The sequence below is a fragment of the Chanodichthys erythropterus genome, chromosome 17, assembly GCF_024489055.1.
Source record: "Chanodichthys erythropterus isolate Z2021 chromosome 17, ASM2448905v1, whole genome shotgun sequence".
NCBI lineage: Eukaryota > Metazoa > Chordata > Actinopteri > Cypriniformes > Xenocyprididae > Chanodichthys > Chanodichthys erythropterus.
In genome coordinates, this window is record NC_090237.1 from 3,087,459 (window position 1) to 3,106,864 (window position 19,406).

Below are 19,406 nucleotides of genomic sequence, written 5' to 3' on the forward strand. Positions count from 1 at the left end.
ACACACACACACACACACACACACACACACACACACACACACACACACACACACACTGCACACAGGTTTTCAGGCCATAATTCAGCCACTTTATGTTACATTTTAATGGATTTAGAGATCATAACATATCAATATCTTATATGAAATTTTGAAATATGAACATGTCAAAATGCAAAAAATTGTAATGGTCCCAAAATATAATTTCTTATTGTTTTCCTTGAAATTTGGGGTGAAATTTGGACATTTCTTGACTGTATACCTAATATATAAAATAGAGTTTAATGACCTTTTGAAATGTTCTGCTGAAACTCTGAGGTTATAAGAGAGAACTTGCACTGAATTCAACTGTTCTGAATGTGTATCTTTCTTCAGATTCACAGAGAGAAGCTCTTCTGAAAGCTAATAAGATGTCTGCACACACACAGCATTTACGGCGTCATATTTGCATCAGATGCGAAGGCTGTTCCAGAAGGTAGGCGGCATAATTATGTTGCCTTCTGAGATCCCTTATTTTGGCCAAATTTAAGGCAGTGTCACATGCATGCTTCACAGAAAAAAATTATTAAAATTTATAATGGCCAATAATTTGTTCAATGCTAAAAAACACATTTAAATGATAAAATAGTTTAATATAATTAAAAACAGGCCATTTTCTGTTTATTATTATGCTTATTAGAGTATTGCATAATTTCTTTATCAGCATGTAAATGCCAGACTCTATTGTAATCAATTATGCAGCCTATGTTGAGCGTTTCAAATCATTTGATTTTGCATACAGCAGGGCAGATCACTGGGATTTGAAACGGAGCCAGAGAGAGAGAGAGAGAGAGAGAGCAGGAGGTGATGCGAGGTAGTGACACAGGAGGTATGGAAGTAATTTGTGAGTGAATTGGCTGACTGATTTTTAAGCAGTTTCTAAAGGAGAAGCACTCCGTCACACACACACACACACACACACACACACACACACACACACACACACACACACACACACACACTCACACACACACACACACACACCACCGTCTCATTTGCTCTCGGAGAGAAAGAGTAAGAAAAACATGAGGTATATTATTATTTTACCAGTCAAAAGTTTGAATACATCTACTCTGTATTCTGGCTATTTTCCACGTGTTCCACAATAATAGTGCAGTAATGAAAACACTGAAATCAGACAGAAGTATGGGAATGATGTAGTGAGCAAAACATGTGACACAAATGAAAACACTCAATTTTGAGCTTCTTCTTTGTCTAGATTCCAGCTTTGCTCACTCTAATGTCTAATCAATTCAAATAAAATGAGTCAATAAAGCTTACGTTAAAAATGAATATGCCTGAGTTAACAAAGGTTTCTTTCAAACATGCGTACAGTACTACACACTATACATTGTATGTGCGTTTCATTGCCCAGAAAAATTACTCGGACCATCTCTCCGAGGAGACACAAGGAATTCTCTCCTCTGCCAGATTCCCAGAAAACACACACACACAGAGAGAAAGAGAGAGAGAGAGAGAGAGAGAGAGAGAGAGAGAGAAAGTGAGTCCCATTCCGGCTCTGCACAGCATTCCGATTTCTTATTTTATTCCAAATGTGAAAAGCAAACATCATCTGAGTGCAAATGTCACTTCTGAATCATTTCCTGAAATCCGTTCTTTATTATTCTGACTGTGTCGCAGACTAAAGGAATAACTCACCCTTAACCTGTATGAATTTATATATTCTGTGGAGCACGAAAGGAAAGGTTTAGCTGAATGTTCATGCTGCTGTTAAGCTCCAAAATTAACAAAGAAATGCACAAAGATTTGAGAGATTTTTTTATCTAAAACATGCTGTGAATTAAAAATCAAGCTTTGATAAATTATAATTATGACAAAAAACTGACATAAAAAAAATTAAATTATGACATATAAAGTCAATTATGACATAAGAAGTCATAAATATGACAAAAAGTTGAAATTATGACAAGACAGTTTTGACAAAGGGTCATTATAAGATAAGTCATAGTTATGACGAAATTATGACAACATGTCCAAACTGACAAGAAGTCATAATTATGATATAAAAGTCATATTTATGACAAGTCAAAATTATGAGATAAAAAGTAAATTATGATAAAAAGTAAATTGTGACAAATCGTAATAATGAGATAAAAAGAAAAAGAAATAGATAAGTCTATTATGACATAAGTCAACATTATGAGATAAAAGTCAAAATTATGAGATAAAAAGTCAATTATGACAAATATTAATGCTGCTGTCAAAATTATAATATGAAAAGTTGTAATTATGATGTAGAAAGTCAAAATTATGAGATAAAAAGCCGATTATGATGACAAAATTATGAGATAAAAGTAAAAATTATTAGACAAAAATTTAATTATGACATAAATTCTCATGCTGCTGTTCATGTCAAAATTATGATATAGAAAGTTGTAATTGTGATGTAGAAAGTCAAAAATATGAGATAAAAATTGAATTGACAAGTCAAAATTATGAGATAAAAGTCAAAGTTATGAGATAAGTTTATTATGAGATAGTCAATTATGACGTAAAAAAAATATGAGATAAAAATTTAATTAAGGCATAAATGTTCATGTAGCTGTTCCGGTCAAAATTATGATATAGAAAGTTGTAATTATGATGTTAAAAGTCAAAATTGAGATTATGAGATAGTCAATTAAGACATCAAAATTATGAGATAAAAAGTAAAAATTATTAGACAAAAATTAAATTATGACATAAATGCTCATGCTGCTGTTCATGTCAAAATTTTGATATAGAAAGTTGTAATTGTGATGTAGAAAGTCAAAATTATGAGATAAAAATTGAATTATGACAAGTCAAAATTATGAGATATGTCAAAGTTATGAGATAAGTTTATTATGAGATAGTCAATTATGACGTAAAAAAATATGAGATAAAAAGTAAACATTAATAGATAAAATGTCTATTATGACAAGTCAAAATTATGAGATAAAATTTTAATTATGGCATATATGTTCATGTAGCTGTTCATGTCAAAATTATAACATAGAAAGTTGTAATTATGATGTTAAAAGTCAAAATTGAAATTATGAGATAAAAAGTAAAAAAAAAATAGATAAAAAGTAAAAATGATTAGATACATTTTCATGCTGTTCATCTCAAAATTATAATATAGAAAGTCATAATTATGATGTAGAAAGTCAAAATTATGAGATAGACAATTATGAGATAAAAAGCCGATTATGATGACAAAATTCTGAGATAAAAGTAAAAATTATTAGACAAAAATTTAATTATGACATAAGTTCTCATGCTGCTGTTCATGTCAAAATTATGATATAGAAAGTTGTAATTGTGACGTAGAAAGTCAAAAATATGAGATAAAAATTGAATTGACAAGTCAAAATTATGAGATAAAAGTCAAAGTTATTAGATAAAAATTGAATTATGGGATAAAAGTCAAAATTATGAGATAAAAGTCAAAATTATGAGATACAAGTCAAAGTTATGAGATAAGTTTATTATGAGATAGTCAATTATGACGTAAAAAAATATGAGATAAAGATTTAATTAAGGCATAAATGTTCATGTAGCTGTTCATGTCAAAATTATGATATAGAAAGTTGTAATTATGATGCTAAAAGTCAAAATTGAGATTATGAGATAGTCAATTAAGACATCAAAATTATGAGATAAAAAGTAAAAATTATTAGACAAAAATTAAATTATGACATAAATGCTCATGCTGCTGTTCATGTCAAAATTATGATATAGAAAGTTGTAATTGTGATGTAGAAAGTCAAAATTATGAGATAAAAATTGAATTATGACAAGTCAAAATTATGAGATATGTCAAAGTTATGAGATAAGTTTATTATGAGATAGTCAATTATGATGTAAAAAATTATGAGATAAAAAGTAAACATTAATAGATAAAATGTCTATTATGACAAGTCAAAATTATCAGATAAAATTTTAATTATGGCATAAATGTTCATGCTGCTGTTAATGTCAAAATTATAACATAGAAAGTTGTAATTATGATGTTAAAAGTCAAAATTGAAATTATGAGATAAAAAGTAAAAAAAAAAATAGATAAAAAGTAAAAATGATTAGATACATTTTCATGCTGTTCATCTCAAAATTATAATATAGAAAGTCATAATTATGATGTAGAAAGTCAAAATTATGAGATAAAAATTCACTTATGGCATAAATGTTCATGTACTTGTTCATGTCAAAATTATAACATAGAAAGTTGTAATTATGATAACAATAACCCTAACAGTAAATTGTGACTTATCTGTGTTTTTTCTTTAAACAATACAGTTCTGTCCCAGCATGACCTATAGGCCTAGTCATGTGTGGTGTTTTTTCTGGTAAAGTATGGTAGAGCACTATTCTTCTGCACTACTTTTATTGTGCTTTTATGGAGTTTTTTGAGCTTAGCGGCTCCAGTTTCCATCCACTTTAATTGTATGAAAAATAACAGCGTGAATTTTTGAGTTCCACAGAAAAAAACAGTCATGCGGTTTTGGATCGGCATGACGGTGAGAAACTACACGCGGACAATACGCCCATAAACATAAACATCATAAAGCTGAACTGAAGGTATTGAAACAGTACAAACATATTCTGACAGCGCAGGAAATATTAAAGCTCGCAGACGGCCAAGAGTCCTGCACCGGAGGGGAAGGGCGGCCTTCGTTCTGTTCGTTTAGTCTGGAGGATCCTCAACATCGCTCCGGAGAGAATACTGAATTTCAAACGTGAAATACCTTGAGTGTGCGTTTGTGTGTGTAACGTCTCACACAGTCCAGCTTGCGCTTCCTGTAGGGAAAACCGTCAGCTTTAATGTCCTGAAACCTGGAGAGTTTATTTTCCCCAGGTGACTCTTTTTTCTGTCCTTCTATCCATTTGTTTCTGTACCTCTGTTCCAGAATGACTTTAACAGTCCAAGAGTTCAGAAGAATTATGTGTTTATGTGTTGTGTGTAGTTGTGTCGTTTCAACACGGCCCTAACAAACACGGATCAAACCGTGAGGGGACACACAGCCCATATTCACATAACACATATTTGGCAGGACACCACTGGGACTCTTTGTGTTATAGATTATGTTCAGAATGAAATATTGGTGTACTGCTGGAGGAAAAAAAAAAAAAAACTGTTTGAACCAGCCTAAGCCAAATATCAAGTGGCCCCCTCTAAAATGACTTTTTCATAAAACTAGCCAACCAGACCAGCTAACACCAGCGAACTACCCGTATAGATCTTAGACAGGTTAGACGCCATATTGAATTTTAACACAGAGAAAAACGAGGATAGATGGCATGCACTGTATAAAGGTCCTAGATCACGTCATTTTCAAAACTCGCAACCTTTAAAACTGCTTCATGGAGTTTTTGTCTACTGAAAGTTTTATCGTCAGCTGAACAGTTGATAAACTACAGTACAATCCACTGAACACACTGTATTCTGTCCCTCACAGCCTCGTTTTTATTCCTGTAAAGAAATTAAATATGGTGCCTCCTTGACTAAGGTCTATACTGACTAATGGTATATTGTTGTCACATGACCTCATTACATTCATATTTAATCATAAAATAGTTATCAAAATAATTGTAATTATCATAAAAGTTATCATTATATATATAGTACGTATATAAAATTAAGATTATGTATAAATTCTATAATATGTAATATTTTGTTATAAATTTTATCAATTTTACTTTGTATAAAATAAATCAAAATTTTATTTATATATATATATATATATATATATATATATATATAATTTTAATGGAATGAGATAAAATGACATAATTATGAGATAAAAATTAGAAAAATGAAACAAAGCCATAGTTATGACATGTAAAAGTAAAAATTTAGACAAAAATATATAATTATATACATAAAAAGTCAAAAATAATTAGATAAAAATGCATAATTGTGAAAATTCAAAATATGACAGTCAAACTTACGAGATAAAAAGTTAAAATTATGAGATAAAAGCCATAATTATGACAAAAAATTAAAAAATGAGTCATAAATGCACAATTTTGATATAAAAAGTGAAAAATAATTAGATAAAAATGCATAATTGTGAAAATTCAAAATATGACAGTCAAACTTATGAGATAAAAAGTTACAATTATGAGATAAAAGCCATAATTATGACATAAAAATTCAAAAATAATTTAGTTTAAATGCATAATTGTGACAAGTCAAAATATGACAGTCAAACTTACGAGATAAAAAGTTAAAATTATGAGATAAAAGCCATAATTATGACAAAAATTAAAAAATGAGTCATAAATGCATAATTATGACCCAAAAAGTCAAAAATAAGATAAAAATGCATAATTGTGAAGTCAAAATATGACAGTAAAACCTATGATATGAAGAGTAAAAAAAAAAAAAAATAAAAGCCATAATTATAAGACAAAAAGTCAAACTTATGAGATAAAAAGTCATAATTATGACAAAAAATACTTTTTTTGTCACAATTATGACTGTCATAATACTTAATTATCATAATTGTCATTATTATGACTTTTAATCTCATAATTTCAACTTTTTAATCGTATAATTTTGACTTGATATCTGATAATTTTGTTTTATGTCATCATTATGACTGTCTATATCATAATAATGATTTGCCGAAGCTTGATTTTTTCTTACAGTATGTGGCAGAAATGTTCTTCCACAGGTTCAGAACGTCATTCGTTAGTGAAACGCGGCATGTAAATGTTTTGATGTCACATCGAGCTGAGACAGGCGGCGGTGAATCATCTGCTCAGTGCTGCATGTGTGTTTTGGTGTGTGTTTGATATATTTAGTGTGCACATGACTGTTGTGTGTGTTGAGCGTGTGGTTTGGTCTCCATCACTTCTCCCCTGATACAGTTACAAGGTCAGACATTCTCCCTTCCCATCAGCCCCTCCTCCCCCCCCACGGGGCTAAATACCCCCTCCGTGCCCCGCGGAGGGGTAAAGAGAAGCCGCGGGAACTGTTAGCGTGTTACCAGGGGCAATGAGAGCGCAAACAGACATGAGAAGGTTTGGGTTTCTCTTGAGGGGCGCCGCATGACCCAAAATAACAAAATAAAACACTGAACACTGACCCTGGAGAGCCAAGCTGACCGCTCCAGTTTACACAACTCTCCAGAGTCCAGACCCACAAGTTTTGCTCTGGTTCACGGTGACATAGTGTTTTCTTTTCTTTAAGGTGATGAGAAATTAAAGAGTACCTATTCTGCTCTTTTCCATGTTCATCTTTCTTTAGTGTGTAATGTTGCTGTTTGAGCATGAAAAAGGTTCCTCCCTTATTCTCTGTATCAGTGTCTATCAGTTTATTATAGACAGATGAGATTATATGGACAGCAAATGCTGCTTCAGACTCCCAAAATGGCTCAGATCTTACTGTATTCCAATAACTGATTTCTATTTATTTCCCAGGAAAAACACCTGAGCCATAGTTGAAGCTTGAACGCAACAGAGCTTTGACAGAGAAACCTCTGAGCGATACAATCCAGATCTGAAGAAGTGTGTCAATGCACAGATCTGTTTGTGTTTCCCAGATACAGACTCATCTTTACTCTTCCTCTGGAGTGTCCGGATCGTCCCTGGCAGAGGCTTCAAAGCCAACACTAATGCTATTACTAGCTCAGTAATGTGTGCGTCTCAAAGTTAAAGCGCTGGAGTTAAGATATCGAGACCATGCAGAGCGAAACGTCTCAGTTATGCTCGGCGGCGTCTCAAGTTAACCGTCCGAGTTTAACGTGTGTTCCCAAGGGAAAGGTCGAGTCTTAAGCACGTCTATTAATACACGCATTTAAAGACGGTCACACATGCACAATGATGAAACCCAGAACGAGGACAGCTGCTAGCTTTAGCTGTTGATCTTAGATCGATATCATGAAAAACAGCAAATGCTGCACGAGTGTTTTCAATCTCTTGTTGACTTTCTTTTTCAATTTCTGACAAAGACAGGACACTTTTTAACAACAAAATATAGAGTAAATGAGATGTTTTAAGTGTGTAATTAATCATTTATCTTGTATTCTGTCATTCTTGTGATTTCGCAGAGGATGATGGGAAATGTAGTTTCTGTCTCTTTATAAACCATTATCATTATGACTACCCTTCATCAACAATGCACAAATTCAATAAAACTAATTCAATCAATATTCACAATTAAAACTGAATGAGCAATTATCTTCCAGCACGATACATTTTTCACACATCCCAATTTAGATAGAAATTATTAGAAATAAAGTATGTCAGAAGAATGATGTAAGTATTCATTGCATTGTATTTTCTTAATGCACATTCATGAACAATTCATCCTGTCATTCCAAATATAAAAAATTATTTGTCTTCATAATCGTTTATCAAAATGTGCACTGTTGTTCAAAAGTTGTTTATGAAAGAAGTCAGCTCTGCTCACCAAGGCTGCATTTTTTTAACAAAACTACAGAATACCCTAGCAACCACATTTAGTACCCTAGCAACCACATAGCAACACCCTAGTAACCACCCAGAAAACCCTAGCAACTGAATAATGACATCCTAGCAACCGCATAGCAACACCCTAGTAACCACCCAGAAAACCCTAGCAACTGAATAATGACATCCTAGCAACCGCATAGCAACACCCTAGTAACCACCCAGAAAACCCTAGCAACTGAATAATGACATCCTAGCAACCACATATCAACACCCTAGTAACCACCCAGAAAACCCTAGCAACTGAATAAGAATACCCTAACAACCACATAGCAACATCCTGGCAACCAACCGAGTACCCTACAACTAAATAGCAACACCCTAGCAATCTCCTAGTAGCCACCAGAATACCCTAGCAGTGGCATAACAATACCCTAGCAACCACATTGAGTACCCTAGCAACTGCATAGTAACACCATAGCAACCGCTAGCAAACACCCTAGCAATGACCCAGAAAACTCTAACAACCACATAGCAACACCCTGGCAACCACCCCAAGTACCCTAGCAACTGAATAATGAAATACTAGCAACCACCCATAATACTATAGCAACTGCATAGCAACACCCTGCAACCACATATTAACACCCTGGCAACCACCCCAAGTACCCTAGCAAATAAATAGCAACACCATAGCAAACTACTAGTAACCACAAGAATACCCTAGCAACAGCACTGAGTACCCTGGCAACAGCATAGCAACACCCTAGCAACCACCCAGAATACCCTTGCAACTGAATAATGACATACTAGCAACCACCCAGAATACCCTAGCAACCACATAGCAACACCCTAGCAACACCCTGGCAACCACCCAAAGTACCCTAGCAACTAAATAGCAACACCATAGCAAACTACTAGTAACCACCAGAATACCCTAGCAACAGCGTTGAGTACCCTGGCAACAGCATAACAACACCCTAGCAACCACCCAGAAACCCTAGCAACTGAATAACAGCAGCCTTGCAACCACCCAGAATACCCTAGCAACCACATAGCAACACCCTAGAAACCACCCCAAGTACCCTATCAACTGAATAGCAACACCCTAGCAACCTCCTAGTAACCACCAGAATACCCTAGCAACTGCCCTGGGTACCCTAGCAACAGAATAGCAACCTCTTAGTAACCACCAGAATACCCTAGCAACTGCATAGCAACACCATGGCAACCTCATTGCAACCATCCCGAGTATCTGTTATTCTGATGAATTGTATGGCCTTCAAAATCTTCAAACTTCAAGCTTTTAAAACTTCTTCAAACTTTCTGATCAGGCTTTCTCAAGCCAACATCAAAGTTTGTCAACAAACTTTTTTTATGTAGTTTATTCCTGTGATCAAAGCTGAATTTTCAGCATCATTACTCCAGTCTTCAGTGTCACATGATCCTTCAGAAATCATTCTGATATGATGCATTTCAACAGGACACTACAAATGGCTGTGCCCTATTTAGGGGTAAATGGGGTGATTTCGGACACAGTCCCTTGTTTATCCATTCCACTGCATTGCTTTTCCATTGTTTTTCTATGTAAACATGCACTATATGGACGCGTTTGACCATTGTACTCGTGTCTCGCACAATTCAAAAACTGCAGGTCAGTAGAGCAAAAAAAAAGGTCAAGTTAACTTCTTTTAATTTAAGTGCCGCGTTTTTTTCTCACGACACTGTGTCGCTGCAAAAGATGCGAGACGCGAACGCATCAGTTAAAGACGTCCGTCTAGCACTTGTATGCATTGAAAAACAATAGCAACAAAGTAAAAAATAGAATGGAAAACGTGTGTGTGTGTGTGTGTGTGTGTGTCTGGGTAATGATGTGTCTGAAGGGTTAAATTCCTGCGGCGTCTCGCGGGCCTGCCTTGATAGTCCTGTTTAATGTAAACACTGAAAGAACACACGGACGACAGCATGATTAATGAAGGGGGGAGGGAGAAGGAAAAATGTGATGTGTAACAGAGAGGGAGGAGAGGAAAAGAGCAAGCGATGATATGCAGTGAATTACAGCGTGTGTGTGAGTTTATTTAAACATTAAGGTCTATAAGACACACACAGCTCTGATCTCAGTCAGATATGATAAACACACGGCTGATCTCTTCCACTGAAACACACACCAGCATCCATCACTCACACACCGACACAGAGAACTGGCCGCTGTCGCTTCTCGTGTTTAGCCTGGCTGAGATTCGGACACATCCGTCTGCTTTGATTGAACCAAACATGTTTAAATGCTGAGAAAATATAACCAATATGTGGGCAGGTAAAAGCAGAGGGAAAATGAGCGTTCGGAGGAACTTTACGAGGAGTTTTGTGGAGGCATTTATTGTTTGTTACAGAAATATGAAACAAGCTGTAAACACTCATTATGAGGGAGACTATACAAACTAACAAAGAGCGACTGTTCTCCGCTCTTCACGTCTGGCTACAGACAACAATCTGGACCAGCTTTGTAAAATGAAACAAATCACATTTACATTAATGCACTTACAGTGGAAGTCTATGGGGATTTGAAAGCAGAAAGGTGAAGTACTTGTATTGATTCTTCCCCACAAAAAAGTAAGCGTCTAAATCGGTTGGACTACTTTTCTTGGTGGATGAACTCCTGATTTTGCATTACTGACATCATTGCTCCAGGTTTTACAGCTTAACATGCTTTTTTATTTTATTTTAAGGTGTAAAATGTTGATGTTTTGAAGATGTACTCTGAAAACAGTGTATTTTAACGTTTATCCTGGTCTTGCGCCATAGACTTCCATTGTAGGTGTGTTAATGTAAACACAATATTTGCATATCAACGACAAGCTGGCACATTGTAAAAAAATATTTTCATGACAACTTCACACCTTTTTTCTTTTGTCAAATCAACTTAGATAATGTGGTTCAGATGAGTTTCTATTTATTAAAACAATCTCCTTCATTGTATTAAAGGTGCACTATGTAATATTTTCTGTCCGCTAGAGGTCTATTCAAAACAAAGGCGTAGCTGTTACAGATCCCTTGTTTCCCTGGACTCCATTTCCCAGTATCCTCCTGTTCTCCACACCTGCACTCACTTCCCTCGTCAGCTCCTCATCGTCACTCATCACCTGCACCTGGACTCTATTGTCAGCACTCCCCATATATTGCACTCACTCCCTTCACTCCTCGTCCGTTCTCTGTTGTGTTAACGTTATGTTTGGTGTTTCCTTGCCTTTGTTTGATTAAAGCTCTACGTTATTGTGGAAATCCGTATCTGCCTCATCTCTGCACCAGCATACCGTAACAGAAGAACGGACCAAAAACTTTGGATTTCCACAGAATGGAGACTTTCACCAGCTCCCTGGCTCCTGCTCCTCCAAGGCCTCTCTCCCATCTGGCAACTGGCGATCGGCTCATCGGGCTTCTTCAGGTGGGTCGTTCGCTGGAAAGGTATGTGGAGGAGTTCGTTGAGCTTGCTTTCTTGTCTGACTGGCCTGAAGCATGTTTAATCTCCCTGTTTCTGGATGGACTGGACGACAACACTATCCGTTTTGATGAACCTGATTATCGTTTCTCCTTAAGCGAAACAATCAATTTTATTTTGTGGTTAAATGGCTCCAAATTCTTCGTGGATGAGGTTCAGGATAAGTGTATGTCTCCAGTCCATCCAGAAACACGGCTGGCCGGGCCAGTCAGTCAACCTCCGTCTTCCTCCGCATACCCCTCCAGCGAACTCCCTGCCTGCCCCAGGCTGGACCCATATTCCGCTACTGGGCCCAGTAAGCGGAGGAGGAGGAAGAAAGCGGCTCCAGTGTCTCCAGAGCCCGCTCCAGTGTCTCCAGAGCCCGCTCCAGTGTCTCCAGAGCCCGCTCCAGTATCTCCAGAGCCCGCTCCAGTGTCTCCAGAGCCCGCTCCAGTGTCTCCAGAGCCCGCTCCAGTGTCTCCAGAGCCCGCTCCAGTGTCTCCAGAGCCCGCTCCAGTGTCTCCAGAGCCCGCTCCAGTGTCTCCAGAGCCCGCTCCAGTGTCTCCAGAGCCCGCTCCAGTGTCTCCAGAGCCCGCTCCAGTGTCTCCAGAGCCCGCTCCAGTGTCTCCAGAGCCCGCTCCAGTGTCTCCAGAGCCCGCTCCAGTGTCTCCAGAGCCCGCTCCAGTGTCTCCAGAGCCCGCTCCAGTGTCTCCAGAGCCCGCTCCAGTGTCTCCAGAGCCCGCTCCAGTGTCTCCAGTATCTCCAGAGCCCGCTCCAGTATCTCCAGAGCCCGCTCCAGTATCTCCAGAGCCAGCTCCAGTATCTCCAGAGCCAGCTCCAGTATCTCCAGAGCCAGCTCCAGTATCTCCAGAGCCAGCTCCAGTCCCCACAGAGCCAGCTCCAGTGCCTGTGGGGATTTTAATTGTATTTGAGGGGATGAAATGGCCCTCAACCCCAGTCTCCTCCGAGCCAAGTTCTCCAGTCTCCTCCGAGCCAAGTTCTCCAGTCTCCTCCGAGCCAAGTTCTCCAGTCTCCTCCGAGCCAAGTTCTCCAGTCTCCTCCGAGCCAAGTTCTCCAGTCTCCTCCGCCGAGCAAAGTTCTCCAGTCTCCTCCGCCGAGCAAAGTTCTCCAGTCTCCTCCGCCGAGCAAAGTTCTCCAGTCTCCTCCGCCGAGCAAAGTTCTCCAGTCTCCTCCGCCGAGCAAAGTTCTCCAGTCTCCGCCGCCGAGCAAAGTTCTCCAGTCTCCGCCGCCGAGCAAAGTTCTCCAGTCTCCGCCGCCGAGCAAAGTTCTCCAGTCTCCGCCGCCGAGCAAAGTTCTCCAGTCTCCGCCGCCGAGCAAAGTTCTCCAGTCTCCGCCGCCGAGCAAAGTTCTCCAGTCTCCGACGCCTACGAGCCCTCAGCTCCAGCCGCCGCCGCCAAGCCCTCAGCTCCAGCCGCCGCCGCCGAGCCAACGGCTCCTATGAACTGTGTTTTTGAACCCTCCAGCCCAAAGACTGTTTTCCCTCCCTGCCTCCCTCTCCCACCTCCATCCAGTTATGTTTGCACTGAACCTTCACCTCTAGCCCCCTCGCCCAGATCTCCACCTCGGACCTCTGGGCGATTACCTTCACCCCGGCTCCAACCTCCCTCTGCTCCACCGTTGTCCAGCAGTCCACCAGTGTCACCAGCCTCCATCCTGCCCCCGTTCACACCTTGTTCCTTCGTCGGCTTGCCCTCACTTCTGGACTGCACTCCTCCGTCTTCACTCTGTCACTCCGTCCCTCAGCTCCAGTTGGCCTCCTCACTCTCCCCAGTGTTCACTTTGTTGTATGTCGTCTGTCTTACACTGCGGCCTTCTGGAGCACCGGCTGCGCTTCGGTCGGCGGAGCCGCTGGTTCCGCCATCTCCCGCCGGTCCTTCAGCGCCGCCTGGGCACTACGGCATCAAGCCTTCGGTCCCTGACCCGCCATGGCGGCCTGCTGCACCTGACCCGCCATGTCTGCCCGCTGCACCTGACCCGCCATGTCTTCCCGCTGCATGTCTGCCCGCTGCACCTGACCCGCCATGGCTGCCCGCTGCACCTGACCCGCCATGGCTGCCTTCAGCCCCTGACCCGCCATGGCTGCCTTCAGCCCCTGACCCCCCATGGCTGCCCACGGCTCCTGACCCCCCATGGCTGCCCACGGCTCCTGACCCCCCATGGCTGCCCACGGCTCCTGACCCCCCATGGCTGCCCACGGCTCCTGACCCCCCATGGCTGCCCACGGCTCCTGACCCGCCATGGTTTTTGGACCTGCCCTGGAGACCTCCACTCCAGTTTACTCCTCCCCCTGCTCCGGTTTGAGGTCTCCAGGGCGCCCGCCCCCCTCCCGGTTGTTACATCTACGGCGCGAGGACGCGCCTACCGGGAGGGGGAGGTACTGTTACAGATCCCTTGTTTCCCTGGACTCCATTTCCCAGTATCCTCCTGTTCTCCACACCTGCACTCACTTCCCTCGTCAGCTCCTCATCGTCACTCATCACCTGCACCTGGACTCTATTGTCAGCACTCCCCATATATTGCACTCACTCCCTTCACTCCTCGTCCGTTCTCTGTTGTGTTAACGTTATGTTTGGTGTTTCCTTGCCTTTGTTTGATTAAAGCTCTACGTTATTGTGGAAATCCGTATCTGCCTCATCTCTGCACCAGCATACCGTAACAGTAGCTTGATGACACCAAGTTTGAGAACAGAATCTTGGGACATGTGGTCTCGTTCCAGCAGAACGAGGCCGCTGGAGCGATTGAGCAACACACGCCTCACGAGCAGCAGGACTTTTATTATGATACAGTCGCCGGGGCCGCTTCCACTTTTCCGGTCATGAGTATGAGGTAACGCAGCTCTGTTTATCATATTAGATACATTTGAGAGTGTTGAAAATGATGTTATAACGTTACTCTGTGCGTTCGCTCGGCGGCTGCTGTGAGACACTGTTACACACTGCAGTAAGATAGATCCATTTTACAATATCATATTAAATGCTGGATGATTGTGTTGATAAATGGCATGCAATTAATTTTAAAACATATTGTATAATGGAGAAAATGCTGTATTACCGTTACTAAAAATAAAGCTGCATCTGATTATGCTATGTTAGCTACTTCACAAAATAGTGTTTATCTCTGAGGCATGGTAAAGCATGAGACTCGCAAAAAATCAAGAAAATGAGATTTAAACAATAAGACTGAATGTGTTGAGCTATATAACAATAATTCGTTTTCTGTCTATAAATATATCAACACAGTTAATCAAAACATGTAATATATTAAAGCGTCTTTGGTGTTTCCATGATTTCTACAAAATAAACCGGAAATCGAGGGTAACGCGGGTATGACGCCATTGACAGGCGACTCCTCACACGTCCCGGAGCCTTGGGTAAAATACCAATTTCTCACGATTTACAAATAGTTGGAAACATTTGGGATATTGTAAGTACTCAAGTGAACAAAATATATAACACTGGATATTTTACTGCAAAATTATTACATATTGCACCTTTAACTCAAATATTTAATTTCAATGAACTCAAATTTTAAGGCAACCACTTAACTTACTTATATTTTTTTTTTTACAGTGGCACTTTCCTTTAATAAAATTTTAGTTTTTTATTAAAATTAGTCTTGATTTACACCCTTGATTATGATCTTGTTTTGGTTGTAGCATTTTTTGATTTTGTCTCATTAATATAAGTATTATTAATATTTATTAATATTTTGAATTAGTTTAATTTTTATATTAGTTTTATTTATATTAATTTGATTTTATTTTTATTTTTAATTTTTTTTGTAATTGTTTTCCTATTTCTTTTTAGATTTAATTTTTTATTTCTATTTTAGTATTTAACGTATTTCATTTAGTTGGCATGTCATCATTTCTAATTTTCTCTTGCGTTTTTTAGTTTAAGTTTTTCATCTACTATTTATAATTTATTGTTACGCTTTATTTCAATTGATGAAAACTACTTTTAATTTCAGTTAACACTGGTTAATCAGTATGATCAGTATGTGTAGGCCTGGTTTCACAAACAGGGCTTAGATTAAGCCAGGATTAGGCCATAGTTCAATTAAGACATTTAAAGGCACAATATGTAAGTTTTCGCCACTAGAGGTCACCTATTCAAAACAAAGGCATAGCTTGATGATGCCGAAATTTAGCGCAGACTCATGGGAGTTGTCATCTTCAATTCACAGCCGGTGGAAAAGAATCCGATGGGACTCGGTAGTATGTAGTATGAAGCAGAGCAGGATGAGTGCTGTGAAGCTGAACGCGGCCGCTAGAGCGATTGATAATGAGAGACCAGCGTGACATGTCTCGACAGCAGTGGGACTTTTATTATGACACAGTCGCTGCTTCTGCTTCTTCCTGTCGAGTGTATGTGGGGTAAAGCAGCACTGTTTATCATATTAGATACATTTGACAGTGTTGAAAATGATGTTATAACGTTACTCTGTGCATTCGCTCTGCGATATTAGGCATGGTAAAACATGATACGGTAAATCAAGAAAACGAGATTTAAACAATAAGACAAAATGTGTTTAGTTAAATAACAATGATTAGTTTTCAGTTGATGAATGTATCCAAACAATAATTGTTCCCTTGACTAATAAAACACATAATATACTAAAGTGTCTTTGGTGTTTCCATGGTTTCTACAAAATAAAACTGAATGATGTCATTGATAGGCACGGATACGATCCGTGAGCTGGTTTAAAATTGCTTATTCTCTGGATTTAAACATTCTTGGAAACAACTGGAATAATGTAAGCACACAAGACAACAAATATATAACACTGTTCTAGTGGATATTTTAATCCAAAACTCTTACATATTGTGCCTTTAAATAGCTTTCATAAATGTGCCTTAGAAGAAAAACATTGTGCATCTTAAGACAAAACGAGATCTCAGTGTAAGCTTGTTTCAGTTAAAACAGCTCAAACATGCTTTTTTTTAGTCTGAGACTAGGCTTAACCCTTGTCTGTGAAACCGAGGGGAAGTGAAAATTGCCAGCTAAACTGATGTGCTCTGCCATTTAATGCAACAGCGCCACCTGCTGCTACTCTAATGAGCCTATCTGTCCAGTCCAACAACAGTTTCCATTGTTTGGGAGCACCACTTCATTGCTTTTTTTCTCCTGATATATTTTCCATCAGATTAGAATTGCCTTAAACTGTCATTGTTACTTGTATTTTAGTGAGTTGAATACATATTTACAACATTCGTCTTTAATTTTGAATGCTTTATATATTAGGTCATTGTGTTCTAACAAAAAAAGTACCAAAAACTACTCTGGTAATGCCATCTTTTGTTTTAGACATGATTTAACGGCAATTCCATGTTTTTTTGGCCATGTACAGTACCACGGTAGTACTGAAGCATTCCTGGAAGTGTCTTACAATGTAAGTAAATAAGTCATGAATCTGGATATAATTGTATATATGTATATATAAATACATATATAGGTGTATACAGTAATTTTTTCGGAGGGTATTTTGTCTTGACCATTATTAGCTGCATGTTTTCTTAATGAGTTCACTTAATAGCGAGTCTTGTTCCTGGAAACAGATTTCTAAAGTGGGCTGAGGTTGTTAGTTGACTGTAGATTAGCTGTGGTTGCGGTCATGTAGTGTGTGTGTGTGTGTGTGTGTGTGTGTGTGTGTGTGTTTTGGAGTGTGTTCAGTACTCCTGCGGCCACTAACTCACAGGAACTGTAACGTACAGCACTAACATGGCTGACATTTCCCCCTCTCCGGTAAAAACTCCCAGCCTGTCAGCCAACTCCTCTGCCGCGCTTGTCCAGATCCATGGAATGTGTGGTGTTGAAAGTGTGTGTGTGTGTGTGTGTGTTTTCCCTGGTGGGGTGATTGTGCTTTATTTTACGTCCATTTGGCTCTTTCCTGGAGTCTAATTCCTGTGCGCTCAGACTGGAGGTTATGAGCCCTGCAGCTGTGCAGAAACACACACACACACACACACACACACACACACTGTTCAACATCTTCGCATTATTATGGAGGGCTTGTCTGAGGTCAAATACGACTGTTATATTGGGAATTACTGCCTCTCAACACACACACACACACACACACACACACACACACACACACACACACACACACACACACACACACACACACACGCACACACACACACACACACACAGAGTTTCCAGCGTGCTGCAGCTGTTCTTTGGGTTTGTGTGTCTCTGAGGTATTTTCCCATATTACAATAAGCCCATTAATGCAGCTTTCCCTCCATCTCTCCGTCTCACTCTCTCCTTCGTTGCTCTCTCTCTTTCATCAGTGCTGTTTTTATTTCTCTCTCGCAGGGACAGAGTCGACGCGGCTCTACTGGCGGGACTGTAGCGTATTACAGTACTGTCAAAGCATCTGAGGACTCAAGGGCTGTTTGAGGGGTTGTGAAGTTCGGATTGAGATCCTGACAGCATGTTTAAGCAGAATTCTTGTTCTTCTCTACTGCTGACTTGTCTTAGTCTGCTATGATTGACAGGCAAGAGACTGATATAATAAACTGATATAATATTGAAATAAAACGATCAGGAGCTTCTTTGTTTACTTATTTCAGACTAATTTCTCAGGATGATAGATAGAACGAAAGATAGATAGAATGAAAGATAGATAGAATGATAGAACGAAAGATATATAGAATGATAGAACGAAAGATGGATAGAGATAGATAGAACGATAGAACGAAAGATATATTGAATGATAGAACGAAAGATGGTTAGATAGATAGATAGATAGATAGTACGAAAGATAGATATATAGAATGATAGAACGAAAGATATAATGAAAGATAGAACGAAAGATAGATATATAGAATGACAGATAGATAGAACGATAGAACGATAGATAGATAGATAGATAGATAGATAGATAGAACGAAAGATAGAATGATAGATAGAACGAAAGATACATATATAGAATGATAGATAGATAGAACAATAGATAGATAGATAGATGGATAGATAGTAGAACAAAAGAGAGACTGATAGAATGAAAGATCAATAGAATGATAGAACGACAGAACAAAAGATGGATAGATAGATAGATAGATAGATAGATAGAATGTTAGAATGATAGATAGATAGATAGATAGATAGAATGTTAGAATGATAGATAGAACGAAAGATAGATAGATAGATAGATAGATAGATAGATAGATAGATAGATAGATAGATAGATAGAACGAAAGATAGATAGATAGATAGATAGATAGATAGATAGATAGATAGATAGATAGTACGAAAGATAGATATATAGAATGATAGATAGATAGATAGATAGATAGAACGAAAGATAGATAGATAGATAGATAGATAGATAGATAGATAGATAGATAGATAGATAGATAGATAGTACGAAAGATAGATATATAGAATGATAGATAGATAGATAGATAGATAGATAGAAAGAACGAACGATAGAATGAAAGATAGATATATAGAATGATAGATAGAACGAA

General features: G+C 38.7%; 1 long non-coding RNA gene across 1 annotated transcript; it reads left to right on the forward strand.

Moving 5' to 3' along the window:
- Positions 1-404: 404 nt before the first annotated feature.
- On the forward strand, positions 405-18,525 carry LOC137004131 (uncharacterized). The gene is made up of 3 exons (XR_010892114.1): positions 405-472; positions 779-865; positions 18,250-18,525. It is a non-coding gene; the product is annotated as an uncharacterized lncRNA (long non-coding RNA).
- The last annotated feature ends 881 nt before the right edge of the window (positions 18,526-19,406 follow it).